Source organism: Lepus europaeus, chromosome 18 (assembly GCF_033115175.1).
Source record: "Lepus europaeus isolate LE1 chromosome 18, mLepTim1.pri, whole genome shotgun sequence".
In the NCBI taxonomy this organism is placed as follows: Eukaryota; Metazoa; Chordata; class Mammalia; order Lagomorpha; family Leporidae; genus Lepus; species Lepus europaeus.
The window spans coordinates 69282259-69308630 of record NC_084844.1 but is presented as its reverse complement, the minus strand read 5'-3'; the positions used below and the strand labels follow the sequence as shown (position 1 = coordinate 69308630).

Sequence of the window (26372 nt, the reverse complement as noted above, 5' to 3'; positions counted from 1 at the left end):
TTGCCCTGAATGGTTTTTTTTTTACCAAGTCATCTTTCTTGTATTTGTGGTCCAGAGCACAAGTTTCTCTTTTAAATACAGTGTAATTCACTTTATTTTACAACACTAAATCCGCTTTAAACTTCCAGTGCATTGGTGGGAGTGGAGACTGCTCCAGCCATCTTCGCAGTTTGGTTAAAGCAGCTCCTTCTGCTTCTGTTTTAAGCTTCAGCTTAAAGTTAGCGGGTGGGTGCCACTTGTGGTATTTAACATTCTGATGTTAGGGTGATGATTGTACCAAATGCTGAGTTGTTTTATTGCTAGATGTAGTTAGTTGACTTTATGTAATATTCTTCCTTTTCTCAAACTGACTTTAAACACAAAGTTTTATCATTTTCATTGTATTTGTATTTATTACAGACTGTTTTAGCTTTGATATTCTTTGTATTTTCACTCAGTTGTTACATGAGCTTTATCAATAACATCTGTATAAATGGTTTTTAAAAATTAACTATTGTATGTGCCCATGCCGAAATTGAGCAATAAAATGAATGCTGTTTGCACTGTCACAGCATCAATTTGGATAGGCCCAGCTCTGGCTGTTGTGGCCATTTAAGGAGTGAACCAGTGGATGGAAGACCTCTCTCTCTGTCTCTCCCTCTCACTGTCTGGAGCTCTACCTGTCAAATAAATAAATAAAAATCTTTAAAGAAAAAGATTTCCTCTTGATCAATATGAGTTTACAATACAACTGGGGTTATATATCGCTCAAATCTTAACCATCACCACAAAGGTGGGTATATCTTATTAGAATCAAGGAAAAAGAAAAACTGAAAGATACCTTACAAATACATCAACAGGAAAAGGAATTTTTGATAGTCTAGGGATACATACATTTCTGTGATCAGATTCTGAAAAAAAAAAAAACACACCAGAACAGCTACCAGCGCCAGGCATACCCTTTCCATATAGATCAAATAGATGCACTTGATGGTATGGAGACAGGTGTGGGTACCAATGTGAATGCATTGATTTGATAGGGCTTAGATGGAAACTATTGAGTAAAAGCTTCCTGGAAATAGATTTTACATGCAACACGAAGATTTCACTGTCCATATTTGTCCAAAGCTGCCAAATAAATGCTGAATTCTTTATCACAAAGGTGTTTGTGACAAGCTTTATGGATTTAAACATACTCCAATACTTCCCTAAAATCATTCCAAGGGTAACATCACAAAATATGGTATAAAATGATTATTTGATGAGAAGTTGAAACTCTCGGTTTTAATCAAACTAATCTCATTTATTATTAAATCTGATCTATTATTAAAAATAACCTCTAACATTAAAATATAATGCTCTTCGTGGCAAGATGGCGGAATAGGAAGGTAGCACACTATTAGTCCGGGGGAGAGACACTTTAATAAAAGTGGAGATACTGCAGGGTCAAGGAAGAGTAGGGGAAGAAACAGCAGAGGAAACTCTTCTGGAACTAGTGATTCACAGTGGACCTGCGTGGAGAGCGTGGGAGCCCAAGTTCGGGACACCAGTGGCAGAATCAACACACCAGCGCTGGAATGCGAGGTGAGCTGAACATCAATAGCCCGAGATACCAGCAGGAAAGTGGAAAGAGGAGACTAGAGGGAACGAGGCTTGAAACTCCGTGGGGAAAAGTTCACCAGGCTAACTAGAAGAGAGAGAGAGGAAAAAAAAATGTGACCGATACAGACACAAGTTTCTCTCTCTCCGCTCACCTCTCAAAGGTGAGCAAGACAAAGAGCAGGCACCATTTTGGACATACGTCATAAGCAGGGTGACCTCAGGTCTGCACCGGCACTGAGCCTAGCAGAAAAACCTGACTCTGGGGGGAGGGGTGAATAACAGGAGATTAGCATCTAACTTGGCAACCCAGTGGGAGACTGCAGGAGAATTGGAGCCCACACTGAGGGCAGCAGAGATTCCCTGTGTGGTCCTTGGGAAAGAGCTTCCAATCTCTGGCTCCTGTGGGTATATCATTTGCCTACTAACTACCTCCAATTACATTCAGCTGTGTGGAATTACTTCCCTTTTGAATCAAAAAAAGAAAGAAAGAAAGAAAGATTTACCATGCCTAACCTGGGAGTGTCATCTTTGGCACACCCTCAACCCTGAGGGACCAAACAGCTCTCAGTCCACACTCATCTCAAGCCTCTAAGGATCCACCAAAAGCAGACAGTCCACTTAATATAGAGCCATAGTGTAACAATAAAAACACCACAGTGAAGAAACCAAATATCTCCAACATGCCAAACAACAAACACAAAAACCGAAGTAACAAGAACAAGGAAGATACTATGACGCCCCCAAATGAAAAAGACACCTCAGTTCAAGATTATAAAGATGATGAGATAGAAGAAATGAAAGAAGCAGATCTCAAAAAATTGATAAGAACATTAAGAAGTTCTCAAAAACAAATTCTTGAACTACAGAAATCCTTAATGGACAAGATAGAAAATCTCTCTCGTGAAAATGAAATATTAAGGAGGAATCAAAATGAAATGAAACAACTAGTGGAACAAGAAACTCTGATAGTGACGAGAAATCATAATGAAATGAAGAATTCAATAGATCAAATGACAAACACATTAGAGAGCCTTAAAAACAGAATGGGCGAAGCAGAAGAGAGAATATCAGACTTAGAAGACAGAGAACAGGAAAGGAAACAGGCAAACCAAAGAAAAGAAGAAGAAATTAGAAATCTAAAAAAGATTGTCGGGAATCTACAGGATACTATTAAAAAACCCAACATTCGAGTTCTAGGAGTTCCTGAAGGCATGGAGAGGGAGATAGGATTAGAAGGCATTTTCAGTGAGATACTAGCAGAAAATTTCCCAGGTTTGGAGAAGGATAGAGGCATCTTAGTACAGGAAGTTTATAGAACCCCTAATAAACATGATCAAAAGAGATCCTCACCACGACACATCGTAATCAAACTCACCACAGTGAAACATAAAGAAAAGATCCTAAAATGTGCAAGAGAGAAACGTCAGATTACTCTTAGAGGATCTCCAATTAGACTCACAGCAGACTTCTCATCAGAAACCCTACAAGCTAGAAGGGAATGGCGAGACATAGCCCAGGTACTAAGAGAGAAAAACTGCCAGCCCAGAATATTATATCCTGCAAAGCTCCCATTTGTGAATGAAGGTAAAATTAAGACTTTTCATAGCAAACAGAAACTGAAAGAATTTGTCGCCACTCATCCTGCCCTGCAAAAGATGCTTAAAGATGTGTTACACACAGAAACACAGAAACATGGTCACCAATATGAAAGAAGGTAAAGGAAGGAAACCTCACAGCAAAAGATCACAGGAAGCTCAATTTCTCTTTGACATAGAATTAAACTCTGATGCTCTGTTAAAGCAATGTGTTAAAGTAATCTATTATGTTCTCTTGATGTCTGTTAAATTCTAATTGTTCAAAAACAGCTGAATTTTTATTAAGAGCTATGGGTTATTTAAATATGTGCTTATTTTCAAAGATTTGAATAATCACCTTGTAACAATGATCAAATTTGGTCTATGTTATGTCATGATTTTAAGGAATCTTATTTCAACCAGATGTTTTGGATTTTGAGCCTTCTTGGCATTCTTGACAGGCATTCAAAAACTCAAAGTTTCAAACAATCTGGTCTCTAAAATTTCCAGTAAATCCTGGACTTTGGTTTTTCCAGTTTGGGCCCAACTGAAAAAATCAAAGGACCTATGTCTCTCATCTTATAGAGACACTGACTAATCAGGCTATTTGGATTATATTAGAAGTACTGTCAAGATGTGATGAGGTACCAAACTTTAAGTTTCTATAATGGAAAATGCTATTAATACAAATGTTTGAGAAATAAAAAGTCTAATGATCTTGTGTTACTAGACATGATAGTTATCTTAATGAGAAAGCCACAGAGGCCCAAAGGGTTAAATACTTGTAAAATCCTACAGGTGCTTTCAAAAATACAGTGAAGTAAGCAAGTGCCTCTTGTTTGTTGATGAGTTTATAATTTTAAACATGGCAACTTAAAGTCTTTTGTCATCCACAGTTATATATGATTTGCTGCTCATAAAACCAAAGCATTGTTGGTTCTGTGTTTAGCTATCCTCCTATAGGTTCCTATGGACTTTTTCCAGCCACTTCTATTGTATTCAGTACTTTGGGATGGCTCTGTAAACAGATGAAGCCAATAATGTATTAACAGTACCAACTGAGAGAAAGTATGGTTAACTGAGGTTACTAAAAACAAAAAGCAATTCAAATCAATTGGCAATCTACAAAAAGAGTTAAAGATTTTAAAAGCTAGTATTAAAATTGCTATATTGGTCTATTATGCTATGTTATATGTGTGTACATATTGTATGTCCACATGGGGAAATTTTATTAAGAGTTTTATTTTAAATGGCTTATAGATAAGATTGTCCATAAATTTAAGCTGCTAAAATGAAACAAGGTACATTTTAATTTGTGTGACCTGAATCTGTGTATCATATGTTTTAAACGTGTTGGTAGAAAGAAACTAAAAACATTTTAGATGGTTGTGCTTAAGTTTACTGGTTAAACAAACTACACCATGTTGGATATTTAAGAGGTGTTTTCAAATACATGATTCTTTTTTTTTATTTATTTTTTTATTTTTGACAGGCAGAGTGGACAGTGAGAGAGAGAGAGAGACAGAGAGAAAGGTCTTCCTTTTGCCGTTGGTTCACCCTCCAATGGCCGCCGCGGTAGGAGCCAGGTGCTTCTCCTGGTCTCCCATGGGGTGCAGGGCCCAAGCACTTGGGCCATCCTCCACTGCACTCCCTGGCCATAGCAGAGAGCTGGCCTGGAAGAGGGGCAACCGGGACAGGATTGGTGCCCCGACTGGGACTAGAACCCGGTGTGCCAGCGCCACAAGGCGGAGGATTAGCCTAGTGAGCCGCGGCGCCGGCCTCAAATACATGATTCTTAAAATTTATAGAAGGCATCGGATCTTCTGGTAAATGTTTTCTTAAGTTGTTATCTAATGGTTGAAACTGTTTGCTAACTATTCATGTGATATTGCTATTGTCAGCAAGCGATCTAGGACTTGCTCCCTCATTTCTCTATTCTAAGCCCAACTTGTTCTTTCATTTCTCTATTGTCTTCCAGGTAGGAAAGCATCCTCTGGTCTGCTTTAACAAAAACCAAGAAAAGAAAAGAAAGCTAGGCATCAGAAGCAATGGGTGGCAGGCCTATTAATGGCTGATCTGTACAGTGATCTGCCCTCAAGGAGACCCAACAGGCCAGTCCACTGCAGTGGCTTTCAATGTGGTAAGCCTGGGCTTCAGCAGAAGTCAGCTTGTGAAGAGCCCTGGCAGCTCTGCCAAGAGTTGGATCACTGGATATGGACCTGCACTGGTGTCGAAGGATGCCCAGGTCAGAGCCATAGATCTTATTGGCTCTAAGCTGAAAAGCCCTTCACTCAGCCCAACTTCCAAAGTGACCACTGCAGCTGAGGGTATGGCCAAGTAGGGTCAGGAACATTGCAGGCAGAACTGTAAATTTCTTGTTAGAGATGCCCCCTGCCTTTATCTGGCCAGGTCTACTCCCAGGCCAGCCAAGTAATGAAAGTCAACAAAGTGCCTTCCCCTAGGATGTTCACACCTCCCTTAGGATGTACCCCATGTGAAAAGATAGATAGGTCTGGGCCTCTTAACTTACTAGGCCTAAAGCTCACCAGATTATTATCAAGCCCCTTCTATCAGGTTCTATTTGCCTCTCAATCAGAAAACTTAATTGTAGCTTAGACAGCACCTTTCTTAGCTCCTCTAATAATGATTCTGTCCTTTGTTCTAGACCCTGTCTAGCGCACTTGGGCCTCATTCCTTTGTAATCATAACCTCTACTCTACCTCCAATGGCTCTACTCACAACCTGTGTGTACTGATGGTCCTCTTCCCCACTTAATACTGTATAATTGTTCAAACCTGGTAAATACCACTCTTAGGATCATTGGTTACTATCCTCACTCTGTCTTTTATGACCTTGTCTAAATATGATCAGAGTCGGCAAACTTGGAAGACTTCCATAGCCTTGGCAACTCATGACGACAGCCTAGGGTGGTTACTGGCGCCATAAACTAGAGTGTCAATTTGTTGGGTCAACAACAGGAGCCACTGTGCACTTGCTCCTCATGTGGGATCTCTGTCCTTAATGTGCTGTACATTTTGATTTAATGCTATAACTAGTACTCAAACAGTATGTTTCACTTTGTGTTTCTATGTGGGTGCAAACTGTTGAAATCTTTATACTAAATTGATCTTCTGTATATAAAGAGAATTGAAAATGAATCTTGATGCAAATGGAAGGGGAGAGGGAGCAGGAGAGGGGAGGGTTGCGGGTGGGAGGGAAGTTATGGGAGGGGGAAGCCATTGTAATCCATAAGGTGTATACTGGAAATTTATATTCATTAAATAAAAGTTAAAAAAAATACAATGCTTTTCAAGGGCTTTAAGTTCTGTTTGAATTCATAGGCTGACAACCTTTGTTTTAACTTGTTGACAAGTCTGAGAGTTTGGATGCATAGGACATGCAAACACATACACACAGAAAACATGCAAATGCTGTTTGAGAAAAAATCATAGTATTTTAATTTGATAAAGGACAATCAAACTCAGTAAGAGGAAATAAATAAAATTAACTGATTAGAAGTGGTACTGTTGATTTCTGCTGTGTTTGGGGTACCCATGCATTTTGTGCTGATATATAATTTCAAACAATATATGAGTACAAAATAAAAAACTAAAATCAGCTTCCCTGACAACTTACCCCAATTTTTCACCCATGATTGAATAAATATGCATCTCTTTTTCTTAAATCATTAGCAACTTTATTTTTTAAACTGAGTCTTAAAAAACATTTAATTATTTAAAAGAGTCCAGAGAGAACGTGGGAGACAGATCTTCTATCTGCTGGTTCACTCCCCAGATTTCTCCAATGGCCAGGAGCTTCATCTCGGTCTCCTATAACGGTGGTACGGGACCAAACAACTTGGATAATCTTTTGCTGCTTTACCTATGTTATTAGCATGGGGCTGGAAAAGAAGTGGAGCAGCCAGGACTCGAACTGGCAACCATATTGGATGCTAGGATCACAGGCAGCAGCTTAGCTATCCATACCATGCATCTTATTGCATTGTATATATATGTAAAAATATATTTTTGTCAGTAAATCTTGATTGATAATATGAACATCAAGCAGGAAGGATCAGTGGGAGAGAACAAAAAAAAATACTGTTATTAATGAGAAAAAGAGTCCTTAGTTCAAATATAAGTAGCAATTCATTGTAGGCTATCTGTTGGTACTCATTCTCAGGTTAAGACTATTTCCTTAGATATATATTTCCTTATATAACTGCATTTGGTTTCTCTTACTGTGACTGTATGTGTAATTTAATTTTCATACTTTTGATTCACATATTTTTAGATTATATGGCTTGTCACTATGTTCTTAGAATCAAGTAAACAAATATTAAATATCTATTATTAAACCAAATTATTCATATTATCTTTTTCCTTGATGTATTATTTTTATGTGGAACTATTTTGGTAGATATTTTTACATTGTTAAGTATGAGTAGTTTTGTCTATCTACAGCCTTATTTGATTTTGACTTCAGGCAATGCAAATGCACACAAAATGAGTTGAGAATTATTAGTTTTTCTTCCAATTTCTTTTTAGTAGGTATTTATAATTACTATTTTAATTAGTAGGCAATCTAGACAAATATCCACATTTCTTTCCTCATATTTATATAAGCATTGAGTTAAATATACTTATTCAATACATTGAAACTACTGACACTCTCTTCCATTCTTTTATTTGTTTTGCATAGAATTAGTGTTGTGGGGCCTCCACCTGTGACACTAACATCCCTTAAGGAAAACTGTTTGAGTCCTGGCTGCTCCACTTTCTTTTCTGAGAGAGGGGAGGCAGAGAGAGAGAGAGGTCTTCCATCCAATGGTTCACTCCCCAGATGGTCGCAACGGACAGAGCTGCACCAATCCGAAGCCAGGAGCCAGGAGCTTCTTCCAGGTCTCCCACACAGGTGCAGGGGCCCAAGGACTTGGGCCATCTTCTACTGCTTTCCCAGGCAATAGCAGAAAGCTGTATTGGAAGAGGAGCAGCCAGGACTAGAACCGGTGCCCATATGGGATGCCAGCACTTCAGGTCAAGGTGTTAACCCACTGTGCCACAGTGCCAGCCCCATGGCTGCTCCAATTTCAATCCAGTTCCCTGCTAATGTGCCTAGGAAAGAACTGCTTGGGCCCCTGAACTCACATGGGAGAACTGGAAGAAGCTCTTGGTTTCAGTCTGGCACTGCTCTGGCTGTTGCAGCCATTTGGGGATTGAACCAGTAGATGGCTGGTCTCTCTGTCTCCCCTCACTCTGTAAATCTGTCCTTCAAATAAGTTAAAATAAATATTTTAAAAAATTAGTGACATGGAGGCCAATGCTGTGGTGTAGCAAATAAAGCCACTGCCTGCAGTGCCGGCATCCCATAGGGGTACTGGTTTGAGTCCCGCCTGCTCCACTTCCAATCCAATTCTCTGCTTATGGCCTGGGAAAGCAGTAGAGGATGGCCTAAGTCCTTGGGTCCCTGCACCCATGTGGGAGAACCCGAAGAAGCTCCTGGCTCCTGGCTGTGGATCAGCTCAGCTTCGGCCATTGAGGCCACCTGGGGAGTGAACCAGCAGATGAAAGACCTCTCTCTCTCTCTCTCTCTCTCTCTCTCTCTCTCTCTCTCTCTGCCTCTGTGTCTCTGTGATTCAGTCTTTCAAATAAATAAATAAATCTTTAAAAAAAGAGAAATATTTGAGAATGAGTCTTCCCTCTGCTTCTGATCTAGCCTCCTGCTAATGTGTACCCTAGGAGACATCAAATGATGGCTCAAGTGCCTGGCTCCCCTGCCACCCATTAAGAAACCTGGACAGAGTACCTACCTTCTGGCTTTAACCTACCCCAACCCTCATTATTACAAGCATTTGGGGAGTGAACTAAATGATTGAAGATATTTCTATCTGTGATTATACACTTCAAATAAAAATAAGTAAATACACCTTAAAAAGAAATCAGTGTCTCTCTGAAAAGTGTATTACTCCATCCTATCAGATGGTGCTATGAAATGCAACTATATAGACCAAACCATGGATATATACATTCTCATATTTATGTCATATTTATATATATGAGATATATACATATCTCATATTTATCTTATATATGTATAAGGTATATGTATATATCTTATACATATCTCATATTTATTTGCTTGTATATGTGTTTGGGTATGAGGTTATAATTATATCTCAAACTCCAATCCAATATGAGGTTCACACCAGAAGTATTAAATGATGAATAAAATTTATTAAGCATATCCTTAGTAAGATTTTGTTCTCTCAATTGAGTCTTAGTAATTTCTCTGAAGGAATTCCTTCAGTTATTATAAGATTATTACACTTGATTTTAAAACTTAATTTTTGTCTGACACTTAAAATTGTACAGTAATTATGCATATTTCTGGGGAACAGTATGCTATTTTAATGTAGGAATATATGCAATCAACTCAGGTTAATTAGCATATACATCACCTTAGATAATATTCAAAAACCTCATTAGCTATTTCAAAATAAACTATTAGTTAACTCTAGTTGTTTTTTGTTATAATGTAAAACCAAAACTTATTTTTCTATCTCCCTTTAACTTTTTTAAAAAAAGATTTATTTATTTATTTATTTGAAAGTCAGAGTTACACAGAGAGAGAAAGGGAGGCAGAGAGAGTCTTCCATCTAGGTCACTCCCCTAATAGCCACAATGGCTGGGGCTGGACCAGACAGAAGCCAGGAGATAAGAGCCTCCTCTGGGTCTCCCACATGGGTGCAAGGGCGCAAGGACTTGGGCCATCTTCTACTGTTTTCCCAGGCCATAAGCAGAAAGCTGGATTGGAAGTGGAGCAATAGGACTTGAACCAGTGCACATATGGGATGCCAGCACTGCAGGTGGCAGATTTACCTGCTATGCCACTGCACTGGCCCCCCTCTCTGTAACTTTTAATGTTAATCAATGTCTCAAACTCTTCCCCTTTTCCACTACCCTTACCTGCTCTTCTACTCTCTACTCTCTACTTCTACTCTCTACTTCTCTATGAGAGCAACTTTTTTAGATTCTATGTAAGAGTGAGATACCATAGTATCTGTCTTTCTGTGCCTGGATTAACATAATATTCTCTAATAACATTGCTGTGAGTGACAGAATTTCATTAGTTTCATGGCTTCAAAGTAGTCCATATGTTTTATTTTATATGGATTTTTCTTTATCCATTCATCCAATGATGGATACTTAGGTTAATTATGTCTTGGCTATTTTGAATAAGGGTGCAGTGAATCCTGAAGTGCAGAAATCTGTTTGACATAATGACTTCTCTTCTTTTGGATATATACACAGTATTCCTAAATCCCTAAAAACAGTATTTTTATTTGTATTTTTTCAGTAGCCTTTGTTCTGTTTTCCATGATGGATATACTAATTAATATTCCAACCAACAGGGTGCAATGGTTCCCTTTTCTCCACATCCTAATCAACATCTTTTAATTTCTCATGGTAGATTTCATTTGTATTTCCATGATAGTGATGTCAGGTATTTTTTTCATGTATCTCTTGGTCATCTGTGTCTTAAGAACTGTATATATATTTTTAAATCATTTTTACATCTTGTACTTTGTATGTTGTAATTCACTTGTTTCAATTACTTATATGCTTTGGATAACAACCCCTTATCAGATGCATGGTTTGCAAATACATCTTCCCATTCTGAAGGTGGTCTCTTGGCTCTGTTTTATTTGCTGTGTAAAGGCTTTTTTAGTTTCATGTAGGCTTATTTATCTGTATTGGCTTTTGTTGTCTGTCCTTTTGGGGTGCTATAAAATTGCGTACTTAGACTAAAGCCTAAGGTTTACCTTTATAACATTTATGTATTTGAAAGGAGAACTGAAAGCAGGGGGCAGGCTGAAATCAGGAGCCTGGAACTCCATCCAGACCTCCAACATGGGTGGCAGACTCAAGTACTTGTGTGATCATCCAGTACTTACCAGCAATATTAGAAGGAAGTTGGATCACAAGCCTAGCTAAGATTTGAACTGATACTCTTACGTAGGCTGTGGACAACTCAAATAGTTGCTTAATCCATTGCCCTTCATTTTGTTTTCTTCTAGTATGTTTGTAATTTCACATCTTATACTTATCTGGAACACTTTAATTTTTGTATATGTTGAGAAGAGGCTGATTTCATTCTCCTGCATGTCAATATCATTTTCTCAGCACCATTTATTAAGAGTTTGCATTTTCCACATTATGTGTACTTTGCACATAATGTAAAAGTTAACTTGTGGTAGATGCATAGACTTACTTTCTATTGTTTTCTCTATTCTGTTCCACTTTTTCATGCATCTGCTTTTATCTAATTCCATGTAGTTTGTGTTACTAAACTTTGCAGTATATTTTTGTTAGGTAGTGTGATGCTTTCAGAGCTATTCTTTTTTCAAATTGATGTGTCTGTCTGAAGTCTTTTGTGCTTTCATAATATCTAAGAATTTTTTAAAGATTTATTTTATTTATTTTAAAGAGTTACAGAGAGTGGGAGGGAGGGAGGGAGGGAGAGAGAGAGAGAGAGAGGTCATCCATCTGCTGGTTCATTCCCCAGATGGCCACAATTGACAGAGCTGCACTGATCCAGAGCCAGGAGCCAGGAGCTTCTTCCAGTTCTCCCGCATTAGTGCAGGGGCCCAAGGACTTGGGCCATGCTCCACTGCTTTCCCAGATGCATTAGCAAGGAGCTGGGTTGGAAATAGAGCAGCCAGGACTAGAACCGGCACCCACATGGGATGCTGGTGCTGCCAGTCAAGGCTTTAATGCACTGCACCACAGTGCCAGCCCCCATATTTTAGAATTTTTTAAAAAAATCTCTAAGAAGGATGTCATTGGCATTTTAATGGAGATTACATTGGATCCATAGATTGTTTTGCACAGCATGGTCATTTTAACTATGTTAATTCTTTTTTTTAATTTTTCACAGGCAGAGCGGACAGTGTGAGAGAGAAACAGAGAGAAAGGTCTTCCTTTGCTGTCAGTTCACCCTCCTATGGCCGCCACAGCCGGTGCACCATGCTGATCGAGGGCAGGAGCCAGGTGCTTCTTCTGGTCTCCCATGAAGTGCAGGGCCCAAGCACTTGGGCCATCCTCCACTGCCTTCCTGGGCTATAGCAGAGAGCTGGCCTGGAAGAGGGGCAACTGGGACAGAATCCAGCACCCCGACCGGGACTAGAACCCAGTGTGCTGGCGCTGCTAGGCAGAAGATTAGCCTGTTGAGCCATGGCGCCAGCTTAACTGTGTTAATTCTAATCCATGAATACAAAGTCTTTTGGTGCCCTCTTCTATTTCAATTATTTATAGTTTTCATTGTAAATACATGTCATATCCTTTGTTGATTCCTAGGTATTTTACATTTGTGTAACTTCTATAAATGCAATGCAATTTTGTTTGTTTTTCTAACAATTCACTATTGGAATATAAGAGTTCCTGACTTTGTCCTAAAAATTCACTGAATTTGGTAATTCTAATAGCTCTATTGTGGATTCTTCTGATGTAATATCATATTGTCTACAAAGGGTAGCAATTTGAACACTCTCTTTTTTAATAGATGTATTTACTTACCTATTTATTTATTTATTTCAAAGAGTTAGAAGGAGAAACACAGAGAGATCTTCATCCTCTGGTTCCCTCTCCCAGTTGCTGCAATGGGCCAGGGCTGAGCCAGGCTGAAGCCAGGGGTTTAATCTTTATTTCCCACATGGGTACAGGGGCCCAAGCACTTGGTCCATGTTCCACTGCATTCTTAGTCCCAATAGTAGGCAGCTGCATCAGAGGTGGAACTGTCAGGATTCAAGCCAATGCCTATATTGGATTCCAGGTCTACAGATGGCAGCTCAACCTATTGCTCCACAGTGTAAGTCCCAACTTTCTTCTTTCCAGCTTGGATGTCCCTCAGTCCCATCTCTTGTCTGACAGCTCTACCCAGCACTTCCAGTACCACGCAGACTGACAATGCACATCCTTGTCTAGCTCTAGATTTTAGGAAGCTTTCACCTTTTCCCCATTCAATATGTTAGTCACAGGTTTGCTATATATGGCCTTTATTATCTTCAACCCTATTCCTGATATAATGGATTCTAATTCCTCAAGCTTTGAAGGCTCTTTGAGGATGTAAGGTAAACATGTTAATTAGAGGAGTCTATTTTGGGTTGTTTGGTGGTTCCAGTGTAATCACAGAGCTTTATAATGGAGAAGAGGGGAGAGGAGCCAGAGAAGGAGCTAAGATGAAGGCAGCGGAAGTCGGAATGATGCCTCTCCTGGCTTTGAAGCTCAATGATGATCATGAGCCAAGATTAGTATCCACCTTCTCGAATCTGTAAAAGGCAGGGATAATCCTTCAGTGAAAGTTACAGGTGGAAAACAACTCTAATGACAGTAATTTTAGAAATACAAATTTGTATTGTGAAAGCTAAGTTTGTGAAAGTGAATATAATTGGAATGAGAAATAGTATATAAATAAATAAGGATAAGGAGGGACACAGGACCAAAGATACATGTTTTAAATTTTAATTGTGGTTTATTGATTTTAGATATGTTTAATTACGTATTTTTGTTTCTTTTATGTTTGTGAACTTATTCATAATTTCTCACATTTAAAAAATTTACTGTTTTGATATCTTTTATGACAATTTACATTATTTGTAATTTCTTGCAATAATGCATTTTTTTGACAGGCAGAGTGGACAGTGAGAGAGAGACAGAAAGGTCTTCCTTTTTGCCGTTGGTTCACCCTCCAATGGCCACCGTGGTAGACGCGCTGCAGCCGGCGTACCACGCTGATCCGATGGCAGGAGCCAGGTGCTTATCCTGGTCTCCCATGGGGTGCAGGGCCCAAGCACTTGGGCCATCCTCCACTGCACTCCCTGGCCACAGCAGAGAGCTGGACTGGAAGAGGGGCAACCGGGACAGGATCGGTGCCCCGACCAGGACTAGAACCTGGTGTGCCGGCACCGCAAGGTGGAGGATTAGCCTAGTGAGCCATGGCGCCGGCCACAATAATGCATTTGATATTATAAATTTCCCCGAGGAGCACTTTGGCAAATGTATAAAATATAAAATATATTTTAAAAGTTAACTATAAAGGTATATTGTATAAGCATACTTCAAATAATTTAACAGCAAATGGAATTTTGAAATCCATGTATACAACAGATGTTTGAAAATTTTCATGATATATTCATGCTGTGAAAAATTTTATTTATGTATTTCAAAACACATCTTTAATTCCATTCGTCCATGAACTATCTGAAGTACAATCATATATGTGCTTTACATTTTTTCTATAATTTCAATATTGCATGCTGATCAGTGATACACAAAATTTGTTTCAGGGAACTATATATTGTTTTCTTAGTACTTGAAGATGAACTAGTTGAATCTTATTTTATAAACCTTTTTACCAGTTTGGATCTGTTCATTTGTGGTCAGCACATGCTAAATTTATCTGTCATAGTACTGTTTTTATATAATATCAATTTGTATTCATCAAATTAGTTCTTGTGAATCATGAGAATGCTGAGAAGTATATAAAAACAACAATTTTATCTTATTGGTGGACTCTAACTTTATGAATAAGGTATCACTCTTTGTGCCTTTTGTATCAGTTCTATTGAATTACATTTTGAGATTTATATCAGTACAGTGGCTTGTTGTAATCATCTTGGTCATTTATTTAGAAAACACCCACGTCGGGGCAGCATGTGGCACACTGGGCTAATACATCATATTATTCTAATTCTTATTTCTAAATAGATAAAAGCCAACAAAAATCTATTTATACTTAACACATTACCAAGCAAAACAGTATACCAACATCCTCCTTTAAGTATGAATTATCCTTGGTATTTTGTTATCTTGAATCTTATTACCTGTGATAACCTAATCTTTCTATATGACCCAGACACTGAAAGTGGAATGGAAGACATTGTGTGTTTATGATAAGCCATGTGTGGAGTGAACTCTGTATTTTTGGGGTTGGGTACACCTGCTGTACTCAAATGATCCAGGCCACAATACAAAGAAATGATGACAGCATAGAATGACTACTTTATTCTGCAACACCTAGAGTGTTGGGCAATTATTAGCTCAAACTCAGGAAGAGCTATATTCTACCTTATCCTTCTTGGGCAGTGTTTACTCCAGCAAACTGCACTTAAATGATGAAATCCAATGCGTATAGTTGGACTACTTTTTTTATGCAGTCCACTATCCTATCACAGCAGCACTGCCTTAAAGAAAGCTTTGCCCAGCCTACCTCGAAGGATCTCATCAAATAATAAAACTTTTATACATTTTTTTTCTTAGAAGTGGACTCACTTCTGGCACCATTATCCCCATAAAAATGTTCCTGGTTTTAGCTTTAAAGTTTCTTTCATATTTCTACTGCTTCTTATCATTCAAGGTGCCAGAAATTATTTATACTTAACCATCCCCTCTAACAGAGGTCAAACAAATGCTTTTAAACAACTACTCTTCATTCAAAATGCACACTAGTAGAAAGCAATCAATTATGTAATTTTATTGATTTGCTAACAACCTAAAAGTGACTCCCATTGACAAGGAAAAGAACTAGTCATTGGTTTGACTTAGATTTATTTTTTTAATGACTTCTAACTAGAAGTTACAAATACTTGTCTCCAAGCTCCCGTTCAGACAGACTGTGGTTCTGCCGGGGAGTGACAGAGAGGCTTTGGCGAGGCCTGGGAGGACAAAGTGGAGAAGCCAACAGCCTCGGTGGAGAGAAAAATGGCGGCACTGACCAGGCTGGGTGGGGGAATGGCGGCAGGTGTGAGGGAGTGCGGGCCACTGCCGGTCAGGGCGCCCCCTCGCTTCACCGGGCTCCCGGTGGTGACGCGAGTGGCCTGGCCCTCTAAGCAGAGTGCCAGGTGCTGCTGCCTGCTGGGTCTTAGTCCACTCGTACAAGGATGGACTGGGTCCGAGGAAAGGTAAGTGCGCTGCTCGCCCGTTCCCCAGCCTCCCGATCCCGGAGACAATCAGACGCAGCGGGGAGCCAAGTCTAGCAAGGACTCATTTACTTCGTGCAAAACAGAACCTTTTATAGCACAAAACTGCAGAGTCATTGGGGGCAGGGCTAAGGACCAACCAATCACTTAAACGGTCATTTTCCGGGGGGATTTCTATAGGGCTAGCCATATGTCTATACACTTGTTACTAGTTTTGTTACCTCCCCGATGTTGCGCAGCCAATTAGTTTTAGTGGTAAACAACTTTGGATTCCGCCCACCTTACTTCCTTTGGGCACCTTCATGTAACTAATTTCCCCACAGCTGCCGACCCCGTAACAAAAATAAAAGGGTGGGGTCCAGCCTCTGCCTCAGCCCGCATCACCCGCTTCCAGATTTACGTCAGGATTCCGCGCCAACGTGGCCTTCAGACAGCGCCCATGACTGCGGCCGGCGGCGAGCGGCCAGGCCGGGCTCCCGCAGTAGGCGGCTGAGGGAGGATCCTGACGTGGACAGGAGGGCGGGCTGGGAGTGCTTCCGGGGTCACGGGGAGGGAAGCTTGTTGATTGGTCAGAGCAAGGTCAGAGGTTATGACCCCGGTGCCCTCACCACCCCGGCACCACACCCTTTTGGATGGCTTCTCTGCACCTACTCCAGAGCATTGCTAGCTATGACCGGAAGTTGAATTGCTGGGGTTAATGTAAAGCCTACGTTCATTCACTGACCTCAGCTGATTCTTTGAGTTACTGATGCAACAATGTTCTCTACATTTAGCGCCCCCCCCCTTTTTTTTCTCACCTGTATCTGTGTTATGGGCATAACGTAAAAGAGAATAATTTCTCAAATAACAAAATTTTGGGTAAACTCTTTTCTTTGAGCATAACAGCATCAACATGCAAAATTTTTGATCATATACTGTCTATTCCGCTCATAAACCCCAACCAACTCTCAGCAGCTAAGGCACCATCAACATTTCCTCTACTCCATGATGGTAAGGATCACCTGGGTTATGCCTGACTTCCTGTGTTGTTTTAATTATATTGATAGAGCACTCAGGCTTATAAAATAATTCAGAAATGCACTGGGAAAGTTACAGCAATTTTATTCCAGACAAAAGTAAACAAATCATTTTTCAAACTGCTTTCAGCCTTAATTCCTGCACAAAATTATAAAACAATAGTTTTTCCTTCTGGAATATTGGATGTTCTTTTTAAAATTATTTGTTCATTTGGGGCTGGCACCATGGCTTACTTGGTTATTCCTCAGCCTGCGGCGCCGGCATCCCATTTAGGGGCTGGTTCTGGTCCCGGTTGCACCTCCTCCAGTCCAGCTCTCTGCTGTGGCCTGGGAGGGCAGTGGAGGATGGCCCAGGTGCTTGGGCCCCTGCACACGCATGGGAGACCAGGAGAAAAGCACCTGGCTCCTGGCTTCGGATCGGTGCAGTGCCAGGCATAGCGGCCATTTGGGGAGTGAACCAATGGAAGGAACACCTTTCTCTCCGTCTCTCTCTCTCTCTCTCTCTCTCTCTCTCACTGTCTATAACTCTACCTGGCAAATAAATTTTATTTAAAAAATTTGTTCATTTTTTTATTTCTACCACTATCTTAAAGTCAATGATAACATCACAACTGTAAAATGAATGCACTTAAAAACATGAAAGATACATTTCCATGACAAAAAGTATTCAATGATCATGAAAAATCTGTACACTCTAACAAGGATGAGAGAATGAAAGACATTATAAAAAAGTTATTCTTCAAATCTATGCCTAGCAAAAACGCTCTCCTAAATAGTAAAGCCATTATTTAAGAACATGTACTTTTACATATCTGGACACCAGCTCCAATAAAATTAGGGAGAGAAGGGTGAGAAAAGATGGCTAAGTCTCCCCAGGATTTCTTTTTATTTTAGGAAAAGTTTATTTACAGAGGCCCTCCCTCTGTCATTCCAAAAGTTCCCTTTCAAACTGGACTTTTTTTTAATAAAGCTTTTATTTAATAAATTTAATTTCATAGGTACAGCTTTTGGAATATAGCAGTTCTTTCCCTCAAATTGGCCCTTCCACCTCCACTCTCATCCCACCTTCTACTCCCTCTCCCATCCCATTCTTCAGTAAGACACATTTTTAATTATTTTATGCAGAAGATCAACTCTATACTAAGTAAATATTTCAACAGCTTGCACCCACCCAGCCACCCACACACAACATATAAAGCACCATCTGAAGACAAGTTTTACTGTTAATTCTCATAGTACAACTCATTAAAGACAGAGGTCCTACATGGGGAGCAAATGCACAGTGACTCCTGTTTGGTTTAACAACTGACATTCTTATTTATGATGTCAGTGATCACCTGAGGCTCTTGTCATGGGCTGCCAAGGCTGACATTATTTAGACAGGGCCATAACCAAAGTGGAAGTTCTCTCCTCCTTTCAAAGAAAGGTACCTTCTTTTTTGAGGGTCCCTTCTTTCCACTCTTCCCAGGATTTCCAGATAAAAACATGTTCACAGCTACACTTTTATTTTATTGTATTTATTTATTTTTAACTTTTACTTAATGAATATAAATTTCCAAAGTACAGCTTATGCATTACAATGGCTTCCCCCTATAACTTCCCTCCCAGCCGCAACCCTCCCCTTTCCCACTCCCTCTCCCCTTCCATTCACATCAAGATTCATTTTCAATTCTCTTTATATACAGAAGATCAATTTAGTATATATTAAGTAAATATTTCAACAGTTTGCCCCCACATAGCAACACAAAGTGAAAAATACTGTTGGAGTACTAGTTATAGCATTAAATAACAGTGTACAGCACATTAAAGACAGAGATCCTACATGATATTTTTTAAAAATTGATTTTCTATGCAATTTCCAATTTAACACCAATTTTTTTTCATTTTCAATTATCTTTATATACAGAAGATCGATTCAGTATATACTAAGTAAAGATTTCATCAGTTTTAAAACAAGCACTTGATTCCAAATCAAATGACCATTTCCAACAGATGACAACGATATGAAGCTGTTTTCTAGACAGAAACCTGATGAAGCATTTCTTAGTAGCAGCTTAACAATCAAATCAGTAAAATGTAGTGGTACCCTCCAGCCTACTCCCAGCCACTGGAAGCAGTACTTTCCCTGAAACTGCCCTTCATGTCGCTAAAGCATCCTCAGTTATCTGGAGCGATGTCATACTTGCATTATTTAAACTGCTTGTTTTCAGATGTGTAGAATTGTTAGAGCTGAGATTTTTGAATCAATACTTGTAACTTAGTAGAGAAATAAAAATCCGTTTACTATACAATGCTTGGATTTCCTTAAGCATATCTGAATAATGATTATAATAATTTTCCCTTTGAAAATATGTAATCCATATTAACATTAAGTGGCAGGTTACAGTGTATACTTTTTTATCAAGGCATGACTGTTTACATGCCTTCCTAGGGAAACAAAGTCATAATGACATTTCCTGCCAGTTTTATCACTGATAAGCTATAACAAAATTCACATAATGAGTACATTAAGTACATGATATTAAGCAAAAAAGTAAAACCATTATAATTTTGCTAAAAAACACATTAAAAATGAGTGGTTAGATGAGCATGTTGTAGGTCCCAAAGTTTATACTGTGATTCTGAACTGGCTTTTCAAAACAGAAGTTGTCTACATACAAGTTCTGTGATTATTTCTTATACTAGAAAGATCCAAATCAAATGCTGTAAGCTCCGCACCCCCCTTTTGTAAAAGATAAATATTCAGATAAACTGGAAGTCCCTTTTACTGAAGTGCATCTGCTGCCCACGCCTGCTGTAGCCCTGAAACTCAGAGCTTTCCAGGAAAGTGGCAGTCACACGTGTTTATTTCACTCGCTCACTCACTGTCTATGCTAAGAGTCACACACAACACTGGAGCTCTTAAACCAAATACTTTATAGAGTGAACTATAGAAAAACAATCCTTAATAGACCTTGAAATCTTGAGAGAGTCAAGATGATCTCATTAACTTTAAATACTAAAAATGTAAAGGGTTCATACAAACTAAGAGTTGTAGTAAATGTATACTTTCTAATATTCACTTGCTGTGCTATTAAAAATCTCTCAGAGAAGCAGATATTCCCTCCCACTCCTGCCCAGGTCTTTGGTCAACTGATTCAAAAGCAAAAGTTGCAGGACTGTAAAATTTCATGAAATTTGTGTTTTATTTAAAAGCTAAATTACTTATTATTTTGCATTATTATTGCACTCATATATTGCCTGGAATATGTCTCCAGCAACTCAGAAATAGTGATTGCAACACAGGAAGGTAAATAGTTTGGGGCCAGTGATGTAGTGCAGTGGGTTAATGCCATGGGCTGAAGTGCCGGCATCCCACATAGGCACCAGTTCAAAACATGGCTGCTCCACTTCTGATCCAGCTCTCTACTATGGCCTGGGAAAGCAATAGAAGATGGCTCAAGGCCTTGGGCCCCTGCAGCCATGTGGGAAACTCAGAAGAAGCTTCTGGCTCCTGGCTTTGGATCGGTGCAGCTCTGGCCAATGTGACCAGTTGGGGAGTGAACCTCTCTCTCTCTCTCCCTCTCTGCCTCTCCTCTCTCTGTGTAACTCTGACTTTCAAATAAATAAATAAATACATCTTTTAAAAAAGGTAAATAGGTCTACAAAGCATTTTATTTCTTTATGAGGGACTTTCATAGAGGAAATAAAATAACTGCAATTCAAATCAAATTTATATGCTTAACAATGGTCTTAATCTTATCTAAAATTATGTCTAACATTTACCACTACAAATCTGTAAGGAGTCAGAAAACAATTTATAGGACACAATGTCTTGACTGTGGTTGCATTCCACTTTCAAATCACTCTGAGACAAAACAGCATTTTCCCAAGATTAAAGAAAAATAGATTTTATAAAAAGGATCCTTTTAAATGACTGAATACATCATTTCCGTTACTGACAGAAACAGGTTATACTTTTCCCCTACCATTCTGATTAAAGGAATAATTCTTTCAACTAAAAAATGCTATGTATTCAAGACTACAGGAATTATAAGTTGGCATTCTTTCTTCTTAATCTGTTATTTGTCTCTAAAATATGTCAAGTAAACTTTTAAAGACTCAGGGAGGGGCAGCTTCATGATTTTCTCAGTAAATTCTGAGACCCTTCTGGCTTCATGGCTTTGCTGTGGTCTTTCCCCTCCTCTTATTTGTGATCCTCACTGTTTAGAGGCTAAGGAATAAGCTGATTACTCACAAAGACCTACGTGTTAATTCTGTTTCATTCTCTTTTCATTTTGGGTGGAGCCTTTTGGGGAATCCCTTTGGCCTGCGTCTCATTATTTATGAAATTTCTAAGTGCAGTGAATGTAAATACAGGACAAGTCCTGCAGGTTCCTCAGAGCACAGGGTGGGGAGGAGTCCCACAGAATCAGGTTTGCTGTAGTCACTCTTTCTTGCCTGCACAAGTAGAGCAAATAAAACAGCAAGGATATTTTTACTTTTCCAAGTGTTTTGTTCAGTTTGCATAATCTGTGTTAACTGATCTTCTACAGGAATGACTAGTAGGCCTCCCATGTTCAGGAAAATTTTCACATAGCTTTCATTGTCTTTCTGGACTCCAGCAACACAATAATTTGATCATACTGATAACTGTCAGATGCTCTCTGGAGGCAATTACCAACCACAAATGCAGGATCACACAACTCATATTTATCAAAGCTATCACTATGTTTGATGAAGCTCTCCCGTTTTCCCCTGGCATATTCCACCACATCTGAATGAAGCTCAATGCCATGATTTCTTGGAAAGGCAGAATGGTAGAGAAGGGGAGAGGGAGAGGGGAGAGGGGAGAGGGGAGAGGGGAGAGAGAGAGAGAGAGAGAGAGAGAGAGAGAGGAGAGGAGAGGAGAGGAGAGGAGGAAGGGGGAGGGGAGGAGGAGGGGGAGGGGAGGAGGAGGGGAAACAGACAAACTGAAATAAATCAGATCAAAATAGACATTGAAAATAAAAAATATTATCTTAGAGTGTGCATACATTTAGGTAATAATCATTTTCCTATATACAGATATGGTGAATATGGGAGGTTGACAAAGAGTGTGGTGTAATGGGGTTGATAAGATGTTCTAATTTTAATCTGATGATTTACAAACACTTTTATTTATTTTTGTAAGACATCAATGTAGTGGAAAACAATCTTCCTTGCTGTTCAGTTATGCATGCATTGATGCTTAAATGTAGCTCATGTCACTTCAATCTCCACTTTTTCAGAGACATTTCACCCGTCAAATAAATGAATCTACACCTCACGTCTGTTTCAGAACCAACAATACAATAATAAAATTACTGGTCTCCATTTTGTTATTGTATCCAACTGATATATATTGATTATAATTCTATAAAAGTGCTTTTGTAACCTTTTCAAATGTCACATGGTGCTACATTTAAATACTGTACTTACTGTTTGAAATATGCATTTCCTCTATGTTTATCTTTCTATTATTCCTATACTTGGAGGGAGAAGTCGCTGCCTGGTCCCTTCCAAGGATGGAGAGGGAGCAAAATGTCATCATGGCCATAGGGACTGTAGCAGCCATGCTGATGGGGGGAAACAGGGGCCTAATATTAGTGTGAGGAAAGAGGATGGGGCATCTTCTGACAGACGTGGATGTTTGTGTCTACCCCCAAGTGACCCATGGTGTACTCTCCAGGCCACATCTTGGTGTGGAGTGGGAGAGGGACCTACAGGGACTCAGAGACAACATAACAGCAAAAGCACGGCCTGTGGGTGGAGGCCTTCAGACAGTTGGGGAGGGTTTACCCTCAAGTGTGAGGGAAGGTTGGTTGAGAGGGGTACCCCAGGGCTTGCCCCTGACCTTCCCTGAATACTCATCAGGGCCACCCCTCACCACCAAGCCCCTGAGTCTAAGGCAAGAAGGCGTTGCTGGCTGAGCCCACCTGGCTGGGTTTCTCAGAGGATCGGTCAACTGAACTGGTTCATTTCCAAAAATAAATAATTTACTAAAAAGCAGCTTGCCAAACCCATGGTGATGCAGGCTTGGTAGTTGAAATGGAGTGTCCAGCCAGCTGGGCTCGTTAGAAGTCACTCCCTTCCTCCCACCCCACCCATGTGCAGCTGTCAGGCCCAACAGGCCTGTGGCAGCAGATGTCCAAGCAAGGTCAGGTTGTGGAGGGCAGGGTGGGAGTTGGTGATGAAGGCTTCCCTGATATGATCTTACGTAAAATATGACAATGACTTGTGCTGAGGCCCAGGACGTGGGCAGCAGCAGCTGCCCACATGGTATAGAACTTGTAGGTTCACAAAGCAGATATGTTCCTGAAAGCATTCCTCCAGCCTTGGCAAGTGGTGGTGACTGGAGCAGGCACAAGACCTGGTGACAGTGTGATAGGGGACCTGTCATGGCCAGGCGTAGCCACATGGTCATTATGGAGCCAGTAAGAAACACATCAAACCAGAAAGCCAGACCATGGACCTTCCCTGAATACAGAGTGTGGAGTTAGTATGAGAGTTATATTCTGTGCATCTCTCTGTCTTTGGAATCTAAGAGGTCCCTGCACCATCTGAAATACTGTTACAGCCTTCCCTACCCTGCCCTTGCCACATCTGACATCCCACTGCAGAACCCGCCACCCCTGACCCCATGTTACATCCCACCAATGCTTGGGTTGACCACATCCCAGAGTACCTGGGTTTGAGCCCAGGTTCCATTTCCAATTCTGCTTTCGATTACACATACCCTGGGAGGCAGCAGGTATGTGGTCCCTGCACCCACACGGGAAACCTAAATTCAATTCTAGATTCCTGGCTTCAGTCCACCTCACCCCAAGTGTTGTAGCCATTTCAGAAGTGGACCAACACATGGAAGATTCATTCTCTCTCTCTCTAATTTGAAATATTTGGAAATGTAAAGGATATAAATGTCATTGAAAAATGGCCATAGGATTTTGACATGGAAAACACAAAATAATGCTTTTATTTGATTTTGTCCCTATACAGATTCTCTCCTTCATGCAATTATGTTAATTTCTTTTGGATAATTTCTTATAATTTTATTAATATATCTCACATTAACACAGGATATGCAATTTTGCTACATTCCCTTTCCATGGTCTTTTTAAAAGTGTATTAGTTTATTTATTTACTTGAAAGACAGTGTGCCACAGAGAGAATGACAGAGAGAGAGAAAGCATCCTTATTTTTGTCAGTTTACATAATTATGGGACACATTTTATGTATGTGGGACCATTTCATTAAAGGATAAATGTTTTATTTATCAAAGGACTTATTGTTTTAGGATTATTGAATTATTAGAGTTCCTCATATGGCCTGTTTAAAAAAGTTTGGCTTGGCAGTGGATATTTGGTGTAGTAGGTAAGATGCTGCTTGGGACACTCATGTTCATATCTAAATGCCTGCTTGCAAGTCTTGGCTGCACTTTGGGACTACTACCCACATGGGAGCCTGGATCGAGTCCAGGGCTGTGATTTTTGATTACTGAGTCTGTTGCCAACATTTGGGGAATGAAGCAGCATAGGGACAGCTCCCTCTGTCACTGTATCTCCCTGTTTCTCTTTCTATATTTTTCTCTCCATGTGTCTCTCTCTCTTCCAAACCAAATAAATGTAAATACATTATTCAAATTTTCCTGAATTATTCCCCAAGTAAATGGCTTCCATATAATGGTCATGTATCACATCACAATGAGAATACATTTCGGGAAAGGCATCATTAGGAAATTTAGTCACTGCTGCACATCACAAAATATATCTACACAAGCCAAGATCTATGCCATTACTAGTCAATATAATCTTACAGGATAACCGGGGTTCTATGTGATGGGCTGTCATTCATTGAAGCTGTGTTATCAAATACATGACAGGATGTAGTGTTTTCTGAGGAGTGAAATATTAGAAGTTTAAGGTACTACCATTTCCTGCTGTGATGTGGGTATTTATTTGGTATCCAAGAAATCTGGTCAATGATATAATCAGCATGGTTTTCACCTATTATTTGTTCTTGAACGTTCCTTAACACAGTCAAGGAAATACATGACTAACTCACAACAAGTATCATATTAAGTGAGGAAAAGCTAGAAGCATTTCTACTAAGGTACAGAACCAGACAAGGATGCCCACTCTCACCATTGCTATTCAATAGCATTCTAGATGTTTTAGTCAGAGCCATTAAGCGAGAAAAAGAAATCAATGTGATACAAATTGGAACGGAGAAAGTCAAATTATCCCTGTTTGCAGATGACATGATCATATATGTAGGGAAAACACAAGATGCCACTAAGAGACTGCTGAAACTCAGGGCTGGTGCTGTGGCATAGCAAGTAAAGCCACCGCCTGCAGTGCTGGCATCCCATATGGTGCTGGTTCTAGTTCCAGCTGCTCCACTTCTGATCCAGGTCTCTGCTATGGCCTGGGAAAGCAGCAGCAGATGATCCAAGCTCTTGGGCCCCTACACACATGTGGGAGACCTGGAAGAAACTCCTGGCTCCTGGCTTCAGATTGGTACAGCTCCAGCTATTGCAGCCATCTGGGGAGTGAACTATCAGATGGAAGACCTCTCTCTCTCTCTCTCTCTCTCTCTCTCTCTCTCTCACTATCCCTCTCTTTCTCTCTCTCTCTCTCTGCCTCTCCTTCTCTCTGTGTGTATTCTGACTTTAAAGTAAATAAATAAATCTTTAAAAAAAAGACTGCTGAAACTCTTAAGAGAGTTTGGTAAAGTTGCAGGATATGAAATCAACAAACAAATATCAATACCCTTTGTATACACAGAAAAATGCCAGTATCATTCACAATAGCTACAAAATATTTCAATACCTTAGAGTAAATTTAACCAAGGATGTCAAAGTTCTCTACAATGAAAATTACAATATATTAAAACAAGAAGTCAAAGAAGACACAAAAAATTGGAAGAACCTTCCACACTTGTAGATTGGAAGAATTAACATAATCAAAATGCCCATACTATCCATCACAATTTACATATTCAAAGTCATCTTAAAAACAAACAAGCAAAAAAAAAAAAACAAAAAACAAAGTGGTCAAAATCAAAGTACCAATGACATTCTTCTCAGATCTACAGGAAACAATGCTAAAATTTGTATGAAAGTACAAGAGACCCCAGATAGCTAAAGCAATTGTAAACAAGAAAAAAAAAAAAAAGCCAGAGGTATCACAATACCAGACTTTAAGTTATCTTACAAGGCACTTATGT

General features: G+C 39.7%; 1 long non-coding RNA gene and 1 pseudogene across 1 annotated transcript in view; one reads left to right on the top strand and one right to left on the bottom strand.

Moving 5' to 3' along the window:
- Positions 1-12193, top strand: part of LOC133747080 (uncharacterized) — a 28840-nt gene extending 16647 nt beyond the window's left edge. The window contains exon 3 of the long non-coding RNA XR_009864273.1: positions 12097-12193. This is a non-coding gene — a long non-coding RNA (uncharacterized LOC133747080). The remainder of the gene's footprint in view (positions 1-12096) is intronic.
- Positions 12194-20702: 8509 nt separating this feature from the next.
- LOC133746962 (protein-L-isoaspartate O-methyltransferase domain-containing protein 1-like) lies at positions 20703-21946 on the bottom strand (annotated as a pseudogene).
- Positions 21947-26372: the final 4426 nt, after the last annotated feature.